This window comes from Puntigrus tetrazona, unplaced genomic scaffold, assembly GCF_018831695.1.
Source record: "Puntigrus tetrazona isolate hp1 unplaced genomic scaffold, ASM1883169v1 S000000003, whole genome shotgun sequence".
NCBI classification, from domain to species: domain Eukaryota; kingdom Metazoa; phylum Chordata; class Actinopteri; order Cypriniformes; family Cyprinidae; genus Puntigrus; species Puntigrus tetrazona.
The window spans coordinates 4,915,091-4,922,722 of NW_025047683.1; the positions used below are offsets into that span (position 1 = coordinate 4,915,091).

Here is a 7,632-nt window from a genome sequence, read left to right on the forward strand (position 1 = left end):
CACGAGAGGTCGCGTCCCCCAGGCGTCTGGGACGGCGGCGTCCTCTCGGCGGCTTCGGTGGGTGTCTGCCACCTCCGTCGCCGCCGGCGTGGACCCCCGGCTCCCTCCGCGCCCCTCGGGCGCTCCGTGCGTAGCAGGAGTTCGCGCTCCGTCCTCGCCCCCTCGGCGCCCTGCCAGCGCGCGGCGCGAGACCTGTTCAGGCCAGCCGCAGCAGCAGTGCAATGCGGCGGCGCTCCTAACCCATATCCGACAGCGACCTCAGATCAGGCGAGGCGACCGCTGAATTTAAGCATATTACTAAGCGGAGGAAAAGAAACTAACAAGGATTCCCTCAGTAGCGGCGAGAAGAGGAAAACCCAGCGCCGAATCCCGCCCGGGCCACGGCGGCGAGGACATGTGGCGTACAGAGGCCGTTCTCTCGGCGCGGGTCGGGGCCCCAAGTCCTTCTGATGGAGCTTAGCCCGTGGGCGGTGTGAGGGCCGGTGCAGGCCCCTCTCCCGCCCGGGTGCGGTTCTCTCGGAGTCGGGTTGCTTGGGAATGCAGCCCAAAGCGGGTGGTAAACTCCATCTAAGGCTAAATACGGCGCGAGACCGATAGTCGACAAAGTACCGTGAGGAAAGTTGAAAGAACTTTGAAGAGAGAGTTCAACAGGCGTGAAACCGCTAAGAGGTAAGCGGGTGGGAGTCGCCGCGGTCTGCCGGAGGATTCAGCTCGGGCGGGCCCGGCGGCCAGCGCGGGTCTGCGGATCCTTGGACGAGGAGCGCACGCCCGTCGGGCCTTCGGACGCCGTCGGTGCACTTCTTCCGGGCGGTGCGCCGCGACCCGGCTCAGTTTGGCCAGGAAGGGCCGGGGCGAAGGTGGCAGGCGGCTCCCCTCAGCGGGGCGCCCGGCTTTACAAAGCCCCGCGCCGACTTGCCGCTTACCCCGGGGCGCGGGAAGTGTCCTCGCGCCTTCTCTCCTGCCGGCCAGCGGGAGAGGGGCGGGGCCCCGTCCCGGCGTCGTCGTCGACGGGACGGACTGTCCTCAGTCCGTCCCGACAGCGCCGCGCGCCGCCAGGCGAGATCGGCCCTCGTACAAGTGGCGCTCGAGTCCAGCGGCGGTGGTCGGCCACCCACCCGACCCGTCTTGAAACACGGACCAAGAGTCTAGCAGCGCGCGAGTCAAAGGGTGTCTCGAGAGCCCCCGCGGGCGCAATGAAGGTGAAGGCGGCGCCCGCCGCTCAGGTGGGATCCCCGCCCGGCGGCGCACCACCGGCCCGTCTGGCCCGCACCGCCGGGCAGGTGGAACTAGGCGCGCGATGGTACCCGAAAGATGGTGAACTATGCCTGGGCAGGGCGAAGCCAGAGAAACTCTGGTGGAGGCCGTGGCGATCTGGCGATGCAAATCGGTCGTCCGACCTGGGTATAGAGGCGAAAGACTAATCGAACCATCTAGTAGCTGGTTCCCTCCGAAGTTTCCCTCAGGATAGCTGGCGCTCGCTCGCACAAGCAGTTTTATCCGTAAGCGAATGACAAGAGGCCTTGGGGCAGCGATCTCAACCTATTCTCAAACTTTAAATGGGTAAAGCCGGCTCGCTGGCCTGGAGCCTGGGCGTGGAATGCGAGAGCGCCAAGTGGGCCACTTTTGGTAAGCAGAACTGGCGCTGCGGGATGAACGAGCGCCGGGTTAAGGCGCCGATGCGGCGCTCATCAGACCCCAGAAAAGGTGTTGGTTGATATAGACAGCAGGACGGTGGCCATGGAAGTCGGAATCCGCTAAGGAGTGTGTAACAACTCACCTGCCGAATCAACTAGCCCTGAAAATGGATGGCGCTGGAGCGTCGGGCCCATACCCGGCCGTCGGCGGCGACCACGTTATGTCGAGACAGAATCGCCTCGCCGAGTAGGAGGGCGCGCGGTGGCGCTGAAGCCTAGAAGCGCGGCCGGTGGAGCGCGCCGCGGGTGCAGATCTTGGTGGTAGTAGCAAATATTCAAGCGAGAGCTTTGAAGGCGAAGTGGAGAAGGGTTCCATGTGAACAGCAGTTGAACATGGGTCAGTCGGTCCTAAAGGGATGGCGACGCCGTTGGAAGGAGAAGCGATGGCCTCCGTCGCCCCGGCCGATCGAAAGAAGTCTGGTTCAGATCCAGAACCGGAGAGCGGAGGCGGGCGCGAGAGGCGCCAGTGCGTAGCGCAAGCGAACCGGGAAGCTGGCGGGGGCCGGAAGGAGTTCTCTTTTCTTTGTGAAGGGCGGGCACCTGGAATGGTTCGCCGAGATGAGGCACGCACTGCAAGCGCCGCGCGGTTCCGGCGGCGTCAGTCAGCCTCGTCGGCCCTTGAAAATCCGGGGAGAAGGTGTAAGTCTCGCGCGGGCGTACCCATATCGCGCAGGTCTCCAAGGTAGACAGCCTCTGGCATGTTAGATCAAGGCAGCGTAAGGGAAGTGGGCAAGTCAGATCCGTAACCGGGATGAGATTGGCTCTGAGGCTGGGCAGTCGGGCTGAGAGTGCGAGCGGGGCTGGGACCGCGCCTCGACTGGGAAGCGGCGCGCGGCGCCCTTTCCCGTTCCCGTTTCCGCGCGTGGCGCCGGGGTCTCGCGTCCTCCTTCCCCCTCCGTCTCCGCCCGCTCCGTCCGTCCGGCGTCCTCCCCACCCTCGCGGGTCGGGAAGGTCGGCCGGCTCGAGAAGCGGGCCGTGAGGCAGATCCGAAAGGTGGTGGAGGCTCCGCGAGTCCCCGGGACAATCGCGTGGCGGGCGGGGGGCAGCGAGCGGCGCGAAGCTGCCGGTCTCGCGGCGGCGACTCTGAAGCGTGTGCGGGCCCTTCGCGGATCCTCCAGCTACTGACCCAGCGTCGGGACTCCGGCGCGGCGTCGCGTCCGCCCCGTCCCGGGTCAGTGCGCGCAGCGCGCGTCGAGCTATGGGCGCCAACCAGCGCGCCGGAGCCTCGGCGGCGTAAACGCAGCGGCTTAGAACTGAGTGCGGACCAGAATCCGACTGTTTAATTAAAACAAAGCATCGCGAAGGCCGGCGGCGGTGTGTTGCCAGCGATGTGATTTCTGCCCAGTGCTCTGAATGTCAAAGTGAAGAAATTCAACGAAGCGGGTAAGCGGCGGAGTAACTATGACTCTCTTAAGGTAGCCAAATGCCCGTCATCTAATTAGTAGTGGCGCATGAATGGATGAGCGAGATTCCACTGTCCCTACCTGCTATCTAGCGAAACCACAGCCAAGGGAGCAGGCTTGCAGAATCAGCGGGAAAAGACCCTGTTGAGCTTGGCTCTAGTCTGGCACTGTGAAGAGACATGAGGAGTGTAGAATAAGTGGAGGCCCGTCCCGAGCAGGCGCCAGAAGTTGGAAATACTCCTACTCTTATCGTTTCCTCACTTACCCGGTGAGGCAGGAGGCGAGCCCGGCGGGGTCTCTCAAGCTTCTGGAGTCAAGCCCGGCGCGCTCACCGCCCATGGCGCGACCTGTCCCGAGACAGTGGCAGGTGGGGATTTAGCTGGGGCGTACACCTGTCAAAGCAGTAGCATGCAGGTGTCCCCTAAAGCGAGCTCAGGGAGGACAGAAACCTCCGCGGAGCAGAAGGAGCAAAGCTAAGCTTGATCTTGATTTTCAGTATGAGTACGGACCGTGAAAGCTGGGGCCTCACGATCCTTCTGGCTTTTTGGGTTTTAAGCAGGGAGGTGTCAGAAAAGTTACCACAGGGATAACTGGCTTGTGGCGCCAGCGTTCATGGCGGCGTCGCTTTTTGATCCTCCGATGTGGCTCTTCCTATCATTGTGAAGCAGAAATTCACCAAGCGTTGGATTGTTCACCACTAATAGGAGCGTGAGCTGGGTTTTGGGCCGTCGTGAGACAGGTTAGTTTTACCCTACTGATACAGCGTCGTTGCAATAGTAATCCTGCTCAGTGCGAGAGGAACGCGAGTTCAGACATTTGGTGCGTGTGCTTGGCTGAGGAAGCCACTGGTGCGAAGCTACCATCTGCGGGATTATGACTGGACGCCTCTAAGTCAGAATCCCGCTGAAACAGCGATACCCGTTGCGCGGTGCACTGAGTTAGCCGCGGATAGCCGTCAGCCCTCCGGGCGCGGTGAGAAACCCGTCACGAGACTGGAACGAGTGCGGCGAGCAGCGCCGCCCCGCTTCAGACCAAAAACACCGAGTTTGTAGGAATGTGGTGCAAAATGACTCGTAAACGACCTGATTCTGGGTCAGGAGTTTGCGTAGTGGCAGAGCAGCTCACTCGCTGCACGATCCATTGAAAGTCATCCCTAGATCAATCTTTTGTCGGTCAGGAGAGGCCCAGCCGGGCGACCTCGGGCTGGCATACCCCCTCCTCCGCCGCGCGTAGGGAGTACCCAGTGGAGCGGAAGTGTGGCCCGAGGAAGGCAGAGTCCGAGCGGCGGGGCGGATCAGTCGGCCAGAGGGGCGAGCTCCCCTCTCGGAAGAAAAAACCCCTCAAAACCTAAATCGATGAAGTACCAGTAGCCGAGAGAGGAACCGAGGAGGCAGGCGGAGAAGGCCGCCCGAGAGAGAAACTGACTCGGTGGGGCCAGGGGCAGCGAGCTCCTCTCGGAAGAAAAAAAGCCCCTCCAAAACCTAAGTCGATGAGGGGTACCAGTGGCGAGGAAGGGGCGAGCGGCAGCGGAGAGGGCCGCCCGAGAGAGAGAGCTGGCTTTCGGTGCGGGCCAGAGGCAGCGAGCTCCCCTCTCCGGAAGAAAAAAAACCCCTCCAAAACCTAAGTCGATGGGGTACCAGTGGCGAAGGAACCGAGAGCAGCGGAGAGGCGGCCGCCCGAGAGAAACTGGCTTCGGTCGGGCCAGAGAGCAGCGAGCTCCCCTCTCTGGAAGAAAAAAACCCCTCAAAACCTAAGTCGATGAAGTGTACCAGTGGCGGAGAGAACCGAGAGCAGGCGGAGAGGGCCACGCCCGAGAGAAGGCTGACTTCGGTCGGGCCAGAGGCAGTGAGCTCCCTCTCGGGAAGAAAAAACCCCTCAAAACCTAAGTCGATGGGGGTACCAGTAGCGCGCAGTTCTTTTGAGGCCTTGCGGTTGTGCTGAGATAGTGACCCGGCTTAATAAGTGGGAGTACCGGGCACGAGCGGAGAACAGTGTGTAGGTCCCGGAGGAGTCCCTACAGGAGGCTTTTGGAGGTGATGCCGAGAGGCGCAGGTGTGCCCGGCGGGGATCGGTCGTGAGCAGAGGCCTGGATGTCTGTAAGGCTGGAGATGAGCGCTCGGGGTTCGTGAAGGTGCGGCGTCCGAGAAGTGGCGCTTAACCCGGCCTTGATGGGCTGTGAGATCGCCTGGATGTTTGGACTTAGGTTTTGAGCGGCAAAAAAATACCTCCCGGGTGGCGGTCGAGTGGAAAAGCGCCCGTGAAGTGGGAATTAGCTTACGCGGCCGAGATAGAAGCTGTGAGATGCGCCTGGATGTTTGGACTTAGGTTTTGAGCGCTTAAAAATACCTCCGGGGTGGCGGTGGTCCGAGTGGGAAGCGTCCGTGAAGTGGGCTTAACGCGGCGAGATCGGCTGTGAGATGCGCCTGGATGTTTGGACTTAGGTTTTGAGCGGCAAAAAATACCTCCGGGGTGGCGGTGGTCGGAGTGGGAAAAGCGTCCGTGAAGTGGGGCTTACTTGGCCGAGATCGGCTGCAGATGCGCCTGGATGTCTGGACCTGCCAGGTTTTGAGGCGCTTAAAAAATACCTCCGGGGGTGGCGGGGTGAGTGGGGCGCGCCCGTGAAGTGGGGCCCTGCGACTTGGAGATCGGCTGTGAGGATGCGCCTGGATGTCTGGACTTAGGTTTTGAACACTTGAAAAATACCTCCCGGGGTGGCGAAGGTCGAGTGGGAAGCGCCCGTGAAGTGGGGCTTACTTGGCGCGGCCCGGATCGGCTGTGAGATCGCCTGGATGTCTGGACTTGAGTTTTGAACACTCCAAAATACCTCCGGGGTGGCGGGTCGAGTGGGAAAGCGTCCGAGAAGCACGCGCCAACCGGCGAGATCGAAACTGAAATATCGCCTGGATGTTTGGACCCAGGTTTTGAGCGAAAAAAAATTTCCTCCAGGAGGCCGGGGTCGAGTGGGAGCGTCGAGAGGTGCACTCACGCTAACGGACGAGATCGGCTGAAATATGCGCCTGGATGATTTTACGTTTGAAAATTGCACTAAGTCCAACCAGGAGAAGGTCCGACCATACCCTCCGAGGCTCCGAGTCAGGCCGACCAGAGGCCTCTTCGGGCACGATTCAAATTTCACACTGACCCAGAGGTGGCCGTTTGCAGGAGCAACTTTTACATCAACTTTTTTTTTTTTTTTTTTTTTTTTCTCTAAAAACTCTGAGAATTCGTGCCCTGCTGTGTCGCTGCTTCTTGAGGTGAGTCTGTGAGCGCAGGCCTTTGTAGAAAACATTCATCAGGGCCTTTAATAAATAAAATCATACCCAAATCTGTGTTATTGTAGAGGAGGTTAGTCTGTGGCGCAGGCCTTATGGAAAACATTCGCCGAGGGCCTTTATTAAATAAAATCATGCCCAATAAAGAGTTAATGGAGTCGGGTTAGTCTGTGGCGCAGAGCCTTATAGAAAAACATTTTCCAGGGCCTTTATTAAATAAAATCACGCCCAATAAAGAAGTTACTGTGTCGGGTTAGTCTGTGAGGCAGGCCTTAAGAAAACTGTCATCAGGGCTTTATTAAATAAAATCATGCCCATAAGAGTGTTATTGTATGAGGGGTTAGTCTGTGAGCGCAGGCCTTAAAGAAAACATTTATCCAGGGCCTTTATTAAATAAAATCATGCCCATAAAAGCGTTACTGTATTCAGGTTAGTCTGTGGCGTAGAGCCTTATAGAAACATTTTTCCAGGGCCTTTATTAAATAAAATCATGCCCAATAAAGCGTTACTGTGTCCGGGTTGAGTCTGTGGCGCAGGCCTTATAGAAAACATTTTCCAGGGCCTTTATTAAGTAAAATCATGCCCAACAAAGAGTTACTGTATCAGGGTTAGTCTGTGGCGCAGGCCTTAAAGAAAACTGTCATCAGGGCCTTTATTAAATAAATCATGCCCATAAGAATTATTGTGTAGCGAGGTTAGTCAGTGAGCGCAGTGCTTATAAACATTTTCCAGGGCCTTTATTAAATAAAATCCGCCCAATAAAGCGTTACTGTAAAGGGTTAGTCTGTAGCGCAGGCCTTATAGAAAAACATTTTCCAGGGCCTTTATTAAATAAAATCATGCCCAATAAAGAGTTACTGTGTAAGTTAGTCTGTGAGGTAGGCCTTAAAAGAAAACTGTCATCAGGGCCTTAATTAAATAAAATCATGCCCATGAAGTGGTATTATGCAACGGGGTTAGTCAGTGATCGCAGGGAGCCTTATAGAAAACATTCATCGAGGGCCTTTATTAAATAAAATCATGCCCCAATAAAGAGTTACTGTATAGAGTCAGTCTGTGAGCGCAGGCCTTATAAAAACATTTTTTCCAGGAGCCTTTATTAAATAAAATCCACGCCCAATAAAGAGAGTTACTGTCGGGTTAGTCTGTAGCGCAGGCCTTATAGAAAAACATTCGCCGAGGCCTTTATTAAATAAAATCCGCCCAATAAGCGTTACTGTGTCAGGTTAGTCTGTGAGGGCAGGCCTTATAGAAAAACATTCC

General features: G+C 57.7%; 1 pseudogene; it reads left to right on the forward strand.

Moving 5' to 3' along the window:
• The first annotated feature begins 253 nt into the window (after window positions 1-253).
• Window positions 254-4,267, forward strand: LOC122332116 (annotated as a pseudogene).
• Window positions 4,268-7,632: the final 3,365 nt, after the last annotated feature.